Below are 13,599 nucleotides of genomic sequence, written 5' to 3'. Positions count from 1 at the left end.
CCCCTGGTGGCGTAGTGGTTAAGAATCTGCCTGTCAATGCAGGGGACACAGGTTTGGTCCCTGGTCCGGGAAAATCCCACATGCTGCGGAGCAACTAAGCCCGTGCGCCACAACTACTGAGCCTGCGCTCTACAGCCCGCGAGCCACAACTACTGAAGCCCACGCGCCACAACTACTGAAGCCCACGCGCCTAGAGCCCATGCTCCGCAACAAGAGAAGCCACCGCAATGAGAAGCCCGCGCACCGCAACGAAGAGTAGCCCCCGCTCGCCGCAACTAGAGAATGCCCGCGTGCAGCAACGAAGACCCAACACAGCCAAAAATAAATAAATTTAAAAACCCCAAAAAAACAAAACAAACAGCAAGCAGCCACTACGTGCCAGGTGTCAAACTAGTAACAAAGAGACAGGACACAGGCCCTGCCCCCGAGAAGTCTAGTAGGAGAGTCATGTGAATGGTGACAATAATGTCTTAAATGTCAAAATAGAAGTACAAGATGCATCAAAGGCCTGAGCAAGGAACTGTCCGTTCTTCCTGTGGGACACGAGAGCAAGGGTCCGTGCAAGGAGCTGGCTGAGGCAAGGAGCTGTGTGCTGCAGAAAGTTGTGCTAAGACAGGTACTGGGATTGGGCTTTCTTGGGCTCAAGTGCTTAGCAAGTTGCCGGGGGTGTGAAACCACCAAGCAGCAGCTGGGAGCAGGCCTGGTGGTTTCAGGCAAGCTGCCTATGGATGAGCCGTGTGATCTGAGGGAGTCTGACAAGTGGGTTCCAGCTCCCACTCCTTCACATATGGACTGGGTGGCCTGGAGCCCCACACTTTACCTCTCCGCGCTCCATTTCCTCATGTCTAAAGTGATGATTATGAGATGTGAGTAAATGGGATGGTACATGTGAAGGACCTCCGACAGAGCCCAGGCCTGCCTGCAGTTTATGGATAAACGGGAGCTAGCCTATCTCCCCCCCAGGGTTCCCTGGAGGCAGGACTGGGTGTGTGGGGCCACGTGGAGGAAGGGGCAGTGGGGCTCCAGGTCTGTGAGGAGGGACCCAACCCCACTCTTGCTCTGTTAGGGGCGTCTTCGTGGGGCTGAGAGGTGGTGTTCTTTGGTGGATCCCAAGATGGGGAGGGGGCCTTAATTAGCCTAGGCCTGGTTAGTCACAGGGGCTGCCTGTGTAAGCCCAGCTGGCTTGTGCTCCCTTGGTTTCCTTTTTCTCGTCTTTTCTAAATTAGGCCCCTTTGGGCAATGGCAATGCCAGCTTATCTGTGACAACTGTGCCCAATAGCCAGGGCTTGGCCTATCTGACCCTGGGACCCTGGGAAGGGTCTGGGGGAGAGCAGCATTCAGGAATCTTCTAGAGTGCAGAGGCTCTGAGATGGGCCTGACCAAGGGAGGCTGGCCTGCTCCAAGGGTGGTGCTCCCTCAGCTCTCCAGGCCCCTGGCTCAGGCCTGAGGCTCAGGTTGGGCAAAGCATCACAAGTATCGGGGGTCTTTTCAAGAGCCCAGTGTTGACCTGGCCTTCGTGCAGGCTGCCCCGAGAGGGGCTCCACCAAGACGAGCCTTGTGAAAAGCCGGTTACCTGACAGTGCTTGGTGTCTAAAATAGAATCTGGAGAAGCAGCAAAGCCTTTAATTCAATGTGTCTCAGCAGCGGGTCGGTGTGAGGATAACTATGATCTGACTGGTCTTGAGTTATAATTACGGAGTCAGAATAAAAAATTACAGGCATTGTGTGGGCTTGTTTTAAATATAACGTAATCCATACTATCCTCTCTCTTATTTGCTAGATTTGAGGTGGAGTCTTTGGCCGTTGGCACAGGTTCTGCCTGACATGTAGCAGATAAAAATGGCCCTTGCCCAGTGAAAAGGGCACAGGAGGAGGCCTCCCCAGACGCCTAATGTTTCCAACTGCCCACAGCCCATAACCCACAAGCCCACGTGCGCATGGGTCTGTGCAGGCCTCTTTGTTGTTCACATTATCTGTGTGCTGCACCTCCACAACCAACCTCCCTGTCACCAGCCTCCCCCAGCCAGTCTACCAGAAATATCTTTGTAAAATACAGTCTTGAGGCTTAAGAACCCATTAATGGTGCCCCTCTGTCTATAGGGTAAATCCAAACTCCAAGTCCTTTCAGGTCTTGGCCCCAAACCACCTTTCAGCATCGTATCTGGGAACGAAGAACAGCCAAAGAACAGAGGTGAAGGGCCCTGGGTTCCAACTGTGGAGGATTAAACTCAGGCTCCACGTCTCATGCGCTGAGTGAGAGACTGGGCAGGTTACCCCATCTGTGTGCTTTAGCTCCCCACTATCATAGGTTGTAAGGATGGAATGAGATAACACACTCCTGGGGTGACCCCAGGCAGGTCCCTTTTCTCACTGAGTCTCAGTTTATCTATTAAAAGGAAGCAACAGACACACTGCCTTTCAAATAAGTAAATTTTTAAAAAAATGATATTTTTTCATGTAGCTGTGTGTAGTGAGATAAGTGTGTGTTTTTTTTGTTTGTTTGTTTTAGGCATGTGTTATTGGTTCAACCTTTCTGGAAAGCAAAATAGAAAGACTAAAAACATGTTTATACCCCTATGAGTATGAATTTAATCTAAGGGAAAATTCAAATTGTGGACAAAGATTTATACTTAAAAGATGTTTACCTCAGCGTTTTTTTTTTCAGTGTGTTTTTACATTCTTGAAAAATGAAAAAACATAAATGCCCAACATTTGGATAATAGTAGGTATTTATGGTGTGTCCACTCAAAACTCTTATTCAGGAATTAAAAGTGTTTATGAAGAATATTTTGGGACTTCCCTGGTGGCACAGTGGTTAAGAATCCGCCTACCAATGCAGGGGACATGGGTTCAAGCCCTGGTCCGGGATGATCTCACATGCTGTGGAGCAACTAAGCCTGTGCGCCACAACTACTGAGCCTGCGCTCTAGAGCCCGTGAGCCACAACTACTGAGCCCATGTGCTGCAATTACTGAAGCCTGCGCGCCTAGAGCCCGTGCTCTGCAACAAGAGAAGTCACCGCGATGAGAAGCCCATGCACCGCCACAAAGAGTAGCTCCCGCTCGCCACAACTAGAGAAAGCCTGCACGCAGCAACGAAGAGCCAATGCAGCCAAAAAAAAAAAAGAAGAAGAATATTTCATTATGTTGAAAATACTTATATCTAATTTAAAGTGAATAAAGCAGATACAAAATTGTATATACTATATGATCTCGGTGATAATAAAAATATACACAACCATAGGAAAAAATGTTGAGATGGAAATATAACAGCAGTTATCTTTGATAAATCTGTAGTATTGCATTTCCTTCTTTACTGTTTTCTATATTTTTCAAATATTTAAGAATGGGCATATGCACTTCTTATATAGTAAGAGTTTTTAAAACAGCTGAGCGTTGGACTTCCTTGGTGGCGCAGTGGTTAAGAATCCACCTGCCAGCTCAATATCGAAAAAACAAACAACCCAATCCCAAAATGGGCAGAAGACCTAAATAGACATTTCTCCAAAGAAGACATACAGATGGGCAACAAACACATGAAAGAATGCTCAACATCACTAATCATTAGAGAAACGCAAATCAAAACTACAGTGAGGTGGTGGGATGAATTGGGAGATTGGGATTGACATACATACACTAATATGTATAAAATGGATAACTAATAAGAACCTGCTGTATAAAAAGTAAATAAAATAAAATTCAAAAAAACAAACAAACAAAACTACAATGAGGTATCATCTCACACCGGTCAGAATGGCCATCACCAAAAAATCTACAAACAATAAATGCTGGAGAGGGTGTGGAGAAAAGGGAACCCTCTTGCACCGTTGGTGGGAATGTAAATTGATACAGTCACTGTGGAGAACAGTATGGAGGTTCCTTAAAAAACTAAAAATACAATTACCATATGACCCAGCAATCCCACTACTGGGCATATACCCTGAGAAAACCATAATTCAAAAAGAGTCATGTACCACAATGTTCACTGCAGCACTATTCACAATAGCCAGGACATGGAAGCAGCCTAAGTGTCCATCAAAAGATGAATGGATAAAGAAGATGTGGCACATATATACAATGGAATATTACTCAGCTCATAGAAAGAAATGCAATTGAGTTATTTGTAGTGAGGTGGATGGACCTAGAGTCTATCTTACAGAGTGAAATAAGCCAGAAAGAGAAAAACAAATACTGTATGCTAACACATCTATATGGAATCTAAAAAAAAAAAAGGTTCTGAAGAACCTAGGGGCAGGACAGGAATAAAGACACAGATGTAGAGAATGGACTTGAGGACACGGGGAGGGGGATGGGTAAACTGGGACGAAGTGAGAGAGTAGCATGGACTTATATATACTACCAAATGTAAAATAGATAGCTAGTGAGAAGCAGCCACATAGCACAGGGATATCAGCTCCATGCTTTGTGACCACCTAGAGGGGTGGGATAGGGAGAGTGGGAAGGAGATGCAAGAGGGGATATGGAGATATATGTATACGTATAGCTGATTCACTTGGTTATATAGCAGCAAATAACACAACAATGTAAAACAATTATACTCTAATAAAGATGTTAAAAAAAAAAAAGCAAACAAAAAAGAATCCGCCTGCCAATGCAGGGGACATGGGTTTGAGCCCTGGTCCGGGAAGATCTCACATGCTAAGGAGCAACTAAGCCTGTGCACCATGACTACTGAAGCCCGCGTGCCTAGAGCCCGTGCTCCACAAGAGAAGCCACCACAATGAGAAGCCTTCGCACTATAACGAAGAGCAGCCCCTGCTCGTTGCAACTAGAGAAAGCCTGCGTGCAGACCCTGCTCGTTGCAACTAGAGAAAGCCTGCGTGCAGACCCTGCTCGTTGCAACTAGAGAAAGCCCGCGTGCAGCAAGGAAGACCCAACACAGCCAAAAATAAATTAATTAATTAAAAAAAAGAGAAACAGCTGAGTGTTAAGAATATTAGCTGAAAGAGTAGAAAACTTGATGTTTGAGTTCCTGTCTGGCTTTTAACAATCTCTTGGATTCTAATGTGCTAGGACCATCCATGGAGTCTGAGAGGTAACTGCAGGAGCCCAAACTCTCAAGGCCTGTCTGCCTCTGTGACAAGTGGCAGCAGGCAGGTCCGGAGCCTGGATTCAGCAACCCACCAATCACGGGGGTTCATCAAGGGCACCTGCACAGCTTCCCTTGAGGTCAGCTGCCTTTCTGAAATCTTCCCAAGTGCCCATGAACCTTCAAGGCCATTGGCAGTGGAGCAGTGTGGCAGCCCCCCGTCCCTGCCACACTATGGCGTGCTGGGGGCTCCCTATCCACTTGGGGCCAAGTGGGTTTTGTGCCTGAGAGGTGAGCTCTTTCTGCCACTTCAGGCAAGGGGCTCACTGGAGCAGGAAGGCAGGTCAAGCTGCTGTCACTGCTGTGGGCCCCTCTGCTGTCCACACGTCTGGACTCTGGGGGCCCCACTCACTGGCTCTGTCAGACCACACATTCCCAACTGCCAGGATGTGCACGTCTGTTTGGCGAGTTGTCCTGAGGCTGGAGAGCCTGGAACACATCATTAGAGGAGATCACTGAGGGACAGCCTGGTCATTACCAACTGTTCCTTGGGAGGTCGGCCCAGATGAGCCCGCTTTGTCTGAGTTCACTGGGGAGGGAGGGAGGCCTTAGAGGCCAGGGGCCAGTGTCCAGGTCCAGCCAGCAGCTTGTCAGGGCTCGTCTAGGACCTTCATAAATCAGCCACATGTCTGCCCAGTTAGAAACCAGAGAAAGACAGGATTCAGAGGCTGAAAGACCGAGACAGACAGGCTTAGAGAATGAGGCCGACACTCAGTCAGTGAGAGGCAGGGAGGTGGAGAGAGACAGACACACAGGGCCGGTGACACAGCAGGAAGGCCATCGCAAGAGTGGACCGGTACCTACAACAGGCTCATCCTCGATGCAGTCAGGGAAACGCACACTGGAGTAGCAATGTGCCACTCCACACCTCCTAAATTAGCACACATTAAGGGAATGGTAACATCTCATGCTCCCGTGGCTGTGGAAAAAGCTGCTTAAACACAGTCAGTGGCCCCATAAATTAGCACAGCCTTTTAAGGAAGGAATTGGGCAATACGGCTCTAGAGCTATTCTAAACGTTCATCCCATTTCCCGTGGTAATTCCACTCCTGGGAATGGGTTGCAAGGAAACAATAAACAGAAAAATAACAGCTTTGTACATAAAAGATGATGAGTGCAGTGCTATCCACATGTCCAACATGCTATAGTATGGCTGCTGTGAATATTTTTGCCAATAGGGAATACGAAAACCATGGTATGTGCAAATAAACAAAAATAAAACTATCTGTACATAAAAAGTAATAATTACATAAAACAGCCACCTGGATGCTTGGGCGGCCCACCGTACCTGGTGAAAGGTGCTCCTTGACTCCTGACACACTCCTGTCTTCCCAAGGGACCTACCCTGTCGCTCCCTGTCTGGAGCTCTCCAACCGTGAAGCCTAACCTGCAGACCTCAGACTGGTTGGGAGACAGTCTCAGCTGAGGCTGCCCACCTGGCCAGCTCACTCTGGTGGCCCCAGGGAGTCTGGGTGATGCCCGCTGAGTCACTCCAAGGTTATGATCAAGAAGCCAAACTAGAACAGACATGGTAGAGTTGGATCTTCATTTAAGAAAAGGGATAAAGTGATTTGCAGGCTCTGAAGTGCCTTGCTATTTGTAAGCACAGCAATCTGTTTAAGCAGCTGAAGTCCGGACTCCCAGCGGAAGCATCACGGGGTGAAGGCAATTTATAACAGACTGAAGGCAAAGGGAGGGAGGGGTCGTGGGGTCACCCCTCCTGGCCTGCCCCAACGGTAGGCACAGGTCTGATTCTGAACTTGAATCTTCCCGTTTACATCTTCCCCTAGCTCCTGGAGGCCATCTCAGAATCACTGGGCGGGATTTCAGCAAACTATGGGTGAATAAAAAGAAGGGGAAACGACCATGTAGTATATGAGTGAGCGTCTGTCACCGAGCAATTCTGTCTTTCTTCAAAGTCTGTATGGCTTTCCAAATGTGCCCTTAATTGTGCTCTAGAGAAGCTACACCCCCTGCTTACTGCCAGGGGATGCCCTGCCTTACAGGGGCTGAGAACATTCAGTGATCATGCCTGTGTCCAGACAAACCTAACCTTGTTCATTCGGTCTAGGCATAGCTACTGAACACACAGAGGCTTTGTGATAGTCCCTGCCCTTGATGTGCTTTCAATCTCATGGGAGAGACAGGAGTAAACAATGAGAGTAATTTAGAGAGCAATCACATGGGCGCCGTAAAAAGAGGGAGCTGCAGTGGGGAGGGACAACACTCAGGAAGTGGGCTCAGGGTGGGATGGAGGGGAGGTGGAAATGGAGCAGGGCCTTGAGGACAGGCAGGATTTTACCTGGCAGAAGGATCATCATCAGCCCACTCAGGAAGTGGGCTCAGGGTGGGATGGAGGGGAGGTGGAAATGGAGCAGGGCCTTGAGGACAGGCAGGATTTTACCTGGCAGAAGGATCATCAGAGGGCCAAGGGTAAATGTGAGAGTTCACCTGGCCTCCCCCAGTTCTTCACCCTTGAACCTGCCAAAGACCTGGGCTCACCACCAGCCAATCCTGCCCAGACTGACAGACGGCAGTGGCAGTCTCAGTCTGAGTCCAAACTGCTGAGGGTCCTGAAATTCATCCTGACCATTCATTGATTCTCTCACTCATGTTTACCACAAACACTTATTACACACCTGATCTGTGCTAGGTGTCATTACAGGCTTTTGGGGATATAGTGACAAACAAGTCAGGGTCCTTGCCTTTCCAGTGGGGAACATAGACAGTAAACCAGCAACAAATAAAATAAATTCGCATTGTGGAAAGTGCTACGGAAAAATGTGAAATAAGGGTTGGGGGTATTTAATCAGTAAAATCAATATTTTATGTAATACCTAAATGATGTGAAGAGGCAAATCATTAAAAAATCTGGGGAAGAGCATTCTAGGCAGCATACATGGAAAGTGCAAAGGCCCTGAGGCAGGAATAAACTTGGCATATTTAAGGATTAGCATGAAGGCAAATAAAGTGAAAAGGAATTGGGGGTAAGGGGAGTGATAGGAGGTGAGATCAGAGAGGCAATGGGGAGCCCGGCCTGGTCATGATGTTGGTTCCTGGGAATCATAGCATCTCTTGCATCACAGCCAGGCTCCTGCCTTGAGTTAAAGAGGTCTCAGGACTGGACGCAGGCCCTGCACACTAATGTGCTTGACAGGGTGTTGGTACATGACACACCCTCATCCAGAAGTGCCCACTTGGTCACACAAGGACAATGGATAAGCCACACCTGGTGTATCGTCCTCACAGAACACCAGGTCCTGCAGCTGCTTTGGCTTCACCTTCTCCCATTCCTCTGTTCCTCCTCTTGCTCCTTCAGGGAGTGGCGCTAGAGTCCCAGCGTAAGTTGGAAAGAGGGCACAGCAAGTGTGCTTTCAGGAGTGAGCACAAGCACAAAGTGGCCGTAGCACAGAGCGCCTAGAGGGACCTGGTGGCAGAGATGCCAGAGAGCTGAAGGCCAGGCCAGGCGTAGCACAGGAGGTGCAGAAGCACTGAAAGTGTCTGAGGGAGAGGGGAACGAAAAGAGTGAAACGTGTTTCACAAAACATAATTTTGGTTGCATGCTGGAGATGGATCAGAAGAGAGAAAAGGAAAACCAGGCAGAGAGATGACAAAACTCTGAACTAAGGCAATGGCTGGTCTCAAGAGACAAAACAGACAGATCCACTGGACTGACTTGTATGAAGGTGTAATAGTGAGAAGTCACAGGTAACAGATTTCTGCCCGGCAGCTGGGCAGATAACGTTATTCACTGAGGAAACGCAGGCAGAGGTGTGTGGGAATATGCCCGAAATTATGGGGTGGAGTTGGGACAGGAGGCAGATGGGCCAGTTTTGGACATTTTGAGTAGAAGATGAATCTAGGCCGTCAAGAGCAAGATGTCCAGGCCAGTTGCTCAGGAGAGACGTCTGGGTGGGAAGGCCATCAGCTCTCAGGCAGCAGTTGGCACCATGAGTGCTGGGGTGAGGTATGCACAGTGAGAAAAGAAGGCTGAGGAAAGAACTCTGGGGACCGCTGATGTCTGCAGGGTTTCAGGGGCAGGGAGAGGACTCAGTGAAAGAAGACGGGGCCAGAGTGCAGCTCATGGAAGCCAATGGGGGAGAAAATTTCCAGAAGGGGATGGTCCTTGGGGTCAAATGCTACAGAAGGGTCAGGGAAGATGTGGACCAAAGAGGCCACTGGATATGACACTGGGAAGAGCAGGCAGAGACTTTGGGAAGGCTCTCTAGCCCTCTCTTAGAGCACAGCAAACGCTAGTGGCGAAGAGCACAGCAGAGGAGCCGGCCTGGGTTTGGGGCTTGGCTCCTCTTCCTCCTAGCTGGTAACCTGGGGTAAATCACTTAACCTTTCTATGCCCCAGTGTTCTGATCTACCGCATGCAGATGTGAGGAACAGGAGTGCTTTGAACGGTGCCTGGGGGAGAGTGAGTGCTCAACGCGTGTTGGGTGCTCTCCAATAATCAAGGCGAAGGGAATGTGAAACACGAGAGTGTCCCCTTAAATCAGTGTGGGCACATAACATGAAGATACTGTGACTTTCCAAGATGAACACGGCTAGGGCCGCATCCTGAATCACAGGGCCTTAGTCTGAGAAACACTAGACACCGAAGCATCCCCAGGGTGTTTTGAAAGTCCAGAGATGAGAATGCAATCTGGGGATGGAAGACGGGAAGTGGCTGTGGCAGTGCCACCTGGAGTGTCCCGCTGCAGGGGAGGACCAGGGTGCTTGTGGAGCTCTGGTCGCTCTCAGTAGTGGTCACCCCTGAAGGCCAATGAGCTGGATTTTCTGTTAACAATTGTCACCTCAGGCCTGGCGTCAGGCCTCTGTGCCGCTTGGCATTCCCTTGAGGTTTCTGCTGGGCTAAGGATCAGCCTTTGCTGCCGTGAGGGGATTGCCTGACCTCTGCTGTCCACTGTCTGCCATGGCACAAACTCAAAGATGGTCACGGACTCACAGGATGCACTTTTCTGCAACTTTCTGGACAGTGACTCTCAACATTAACATATTTTACACTGTGACAATACAGAAAAGTTTCACAAAGAAATTCTTACCTTTACTATGTGTGAACACTCTGATATATTCTATATTTTTCTATTTTTATTTCATTAATAAGAAAAATGCTGATTACAATCCACTAAATTGATGTCACAGCCCCAGGCTTTCTCATGGAGTTCAAAAAACATTCCCTTAAGGAACTAAATTAGTGCCTCGTTTCCCAAACATCAGTCAGTGTATTCCATATTACTTTCAAACTTCTGGCCACACCCAAGGCCAATTGTTTATAGAATCTGATTATTTTTTCTTTAAATCAATTCATTTAAACATTTAAAAATGCCTACTATAGGGCTTCAGTGGTGGCGCAGTGGTTGAGAATCTTCCTGCTAATGCAGGGGACACGAGTTTGAGCCCTGGTCTGGGAGGATCCCACATGCCGCGGAGCAACTGGACCCGTGAGCCACAACTACTGAGCCTGCGCATCTGGAGCCTGTGCTCCGCAACCAGAGAGGCCGCGATAGTGAGAGGCCCGCGCACCGCGATGTGGAGTGGCCCCCGCTCGCCACAACTAGAGAAAGCCCTCGCACAGAAACGAAGACCCAACACAGCCAAAATAAATAAATTAATTAATAAACACCTACCCCCAACATCTTCTTTAAAAAAAAAAAAGCCTACTATAGCTGAAGTAAAATATTGGTGAAATAACAAGTTTGAAGGCTAGTTATATTTTTAAATCTAATACACACTGAAATAAATATTTAATTATCAAAATAAAAAATGTTTCCATACCTCCTAAAATCCTCTTGCACACCAGCAACGTTTGCATTCCTCACTTTGGGAATCACAGATCTAAAGATTAGTCCAAACATCTCATTTTCAGTGGGGGCAGTGAGGCCCAGAGGGGTGAATTCACTTATCCGAGGTCTAGTTTTTCAGTCAGTGGGAAGGTCAGTCTGGTCAAAGGAGGGAAGAAAGAAAATACAGGAAACTTGAGATCTCTAGGCTGCCCCCGGCCAAAGTCTTATCAGTCTTATCATTTTTGGAGAGAGGCCCTACCTTGTCATCTCTCCAGAGTCCAGATATCAGTTTATAGTTACCTTGGCAGAGCCATTTTAAGACCTGGGTCTTAGATATTCTTATTTTTGGAGGTCCTGACCCGTATCCTATCACATATATTACAATGTGTGCACATTGGCACTTATTAATTTTAATTTTGCTATTTTCTTCTTCTTGTATTTTGAAGCCAATGAAGTTTTCAAGCTTCAACCATTGTGGCAGGCCCTTACAAAGTTCACAACTTGTAGGGTTAGAGCCTGCCACGCCTAATGGATGAAGTGGCTCTGGATGTGGTAAAGGAATCTGATCAACGAAGACACACTAAAGAGCAATTTATTTACTTTAGCCCTTTCTCCTGGTGTATTTAAAGGGTAATGTGGACAGGCCACTGACAACTAAATGAATGAGTTTCCAGTGGCAAAATCTTTGCTATTCTGACAGAGCGGTTGGGGCAGTGCCACTGCAGGTAGAATAAGTGCCATGTGACTGGCAAGATGTTCTCATTCTGCGCCTCAGTTTCCTTATTAAGTAAAACAAACAGATTAGACTACATTGATGATTTTCAAAATATATTTCAAAAATGAGGGCAAAATCAAGACTTTATTGGACATATAAAAACTGAAAGAATTCATCACCAGCAAACCTGCACTAGAAGCAATGATTAAGGAAGTCCTTTAAGCAGAAGGAACATGCTAGCAGATGGAAATCTGGATCTATACAAAGGAGTGGAGAGCATCAAAACTGCTAACTATGTGAGCAGAGCTTTTAAAAGTTATCACTTAAAATTCTTTAAAAGACAATCAACTGAATATTTAAAATAGATAACCAACAGGGACCTACTGTAAAAAAAATTTTTAAAAAAGACAATCGGGGCTTCCCTGGTGGCGCAGTGGTTGAGAGTCCGCCTGCCAACGCAGGGCACACGGGTTCGTACCCCGGTCCGGGAAGATCCCACATGCCGCAGAGCGGCTGGGCCCGTGAGCCATGGCCGCTGAGCCTGCGTGTCCGGAGCCTGTGCTCCACAATGGGAGAGGCCACAACAGTGAGAGGCCTGCACTTTAAAGCTAATATGCTAACAATGTACTATGGGATTTGTAACATGTATAAGTAAAATGTATGACAACAATAGCAAAAAAAGTCAAGAAAAACAGAAGTATACTCTTGTAAGATTCTTATACTATGGGTCAAGGAGTATAATATCATGTTAAGGTAGAATATGAAAAATCAAAAAATGTATATTAAACCCTCATGAAACTACTAAAATGAAAAGAGTAAATATGCCAACAAAGGAGATGAAATGGAATAATTAAAAGTACTAAATTAGTCTTAAAAAAAAAAAGGAGAAAAGGCAACAAAGACCAGAGGGAATAAATATAAAACAAACAGCTAGATGGTAGATTTAAACCCAGCCACGTCAGTAATTACAGAAAATATAAATTGTCTAAACATCCCAAGTAAAAGGCAGAAATTATTAGGATAAAAAAGAAAAACCAACCAAGATCCAACTATAATACTAACAACAAATCTACTTTAAATAAAGACACAAATAGGTTGGAAAAAGATGCACCATCTTAACAATAATCAAAAGAAAGCTAGAGCAGCTATATTGATATCAAATAGATAGATTTCAGAGCAAAGAACATTACCAGAGATAAGGTTATTTCATAATGATAAAGGGGCCAATTTATCAAGAAGCCATGATGATGCTAAATGTTTCTGCACTTAATAACAGAGCTTCAAAATAATAATGTTTTCGGAGTCTCACATGAATGAGAGTGTTCTGTAGAATTCAGTATAAATGTTACTTGTCTCTCTTCCTTTTCTATTTTTAGTATGATCCACTATGCTCATTGTAAATTAAATTTAAGGACACTAGATCTACCTTCATTTGGTTATCAAAAGAAACCATCCTAGGAGGCAGTCAAAAGTGGTTGCTAGCACCTCTGCTCCTGGCCAAATTACTTTTGGCTTCTATGGACTTCAGTTTTTCCATCTGTACCATGAAGATCAACCGTTCGGAAAAAAAGTTTTTAAACGGTGAACTGTTTCTCCAGCCTAACAGTTTGTGGAACCCCCTAGAGGCTGGGTCAAGTACCAGCTATGGTGGGATGGGAGCAGCGGTAAGAATGGAGGAACCGGAATCCTGGGAGATCTAGATGGGCCCTTGACCCAAATATCTTGCTGGTTGGGCTCCTGATTCTTTCCATGGCTCATGTGATCTGGGGAAAGAGTGTTGTAGTAACAGAATTCTTTCAAGTATTTTCAACACAGCTGACAGAAAATACATATGCTGAACTTTGTAAGCTGCCTTCAGCTTATATATAAATGAATGGATTATGAGAATGACAGGTGCTGACAGGTACTTAGTCTTTCCAAACTAACCTGGTTGGCAACAACTGAAGGCAGGTCACGGCTACTGCCTAGATCAGTAAGTCTAAC

At 46.5% G+C, this 13,599-nt stretch overlaps 1 protein-coding gene across 2 annotated transcripts in view; it reads right to left on the bottom strand.

Annotated features, from left to right (window-relative positions):
* The window catches only part of C20H17orf100 (chromosome 20 C17orf100 homolog), a 64,427-nt gene that overhangs the window by 46,075 nt on the left and 4,753 nt on the right, over positions 1-13,599 (bottom strand). For both annotated transcript variants that reach the window (XM_060133796.1, XM_060133797.1), the window contains exon 2: positions 10,894-11,057. The gene's annotated coding sequence lies outside the window, so the exon portion shown is untranslated. The remainder of the gene's footprint in view (positions 1-10,893; positions 11,058-13,599) is intronic.

Source organism: Lagenorhynchus albirostris, chromosome 20 (assembly GCF_949774975.1).
Source record: "Lagenorhynchus albirostris chromosome 20, mLagAlb1.1, whole genome shotgun sequence".
In the NCBI taxonomy this organism is placed as follows: domain Eukaryota; kingdom Metazoa; phylum Chordata; class Mammalia; order Artiodactyla; family Delphinidae; genus Lagenorhynchus; species Lagenorhynchus albirostris.
The sequence above is the reverse complement of the archived record's forward strand: the minus strand, read 5'-3'. Positions and strand labels throughout refer to the sequence as shown.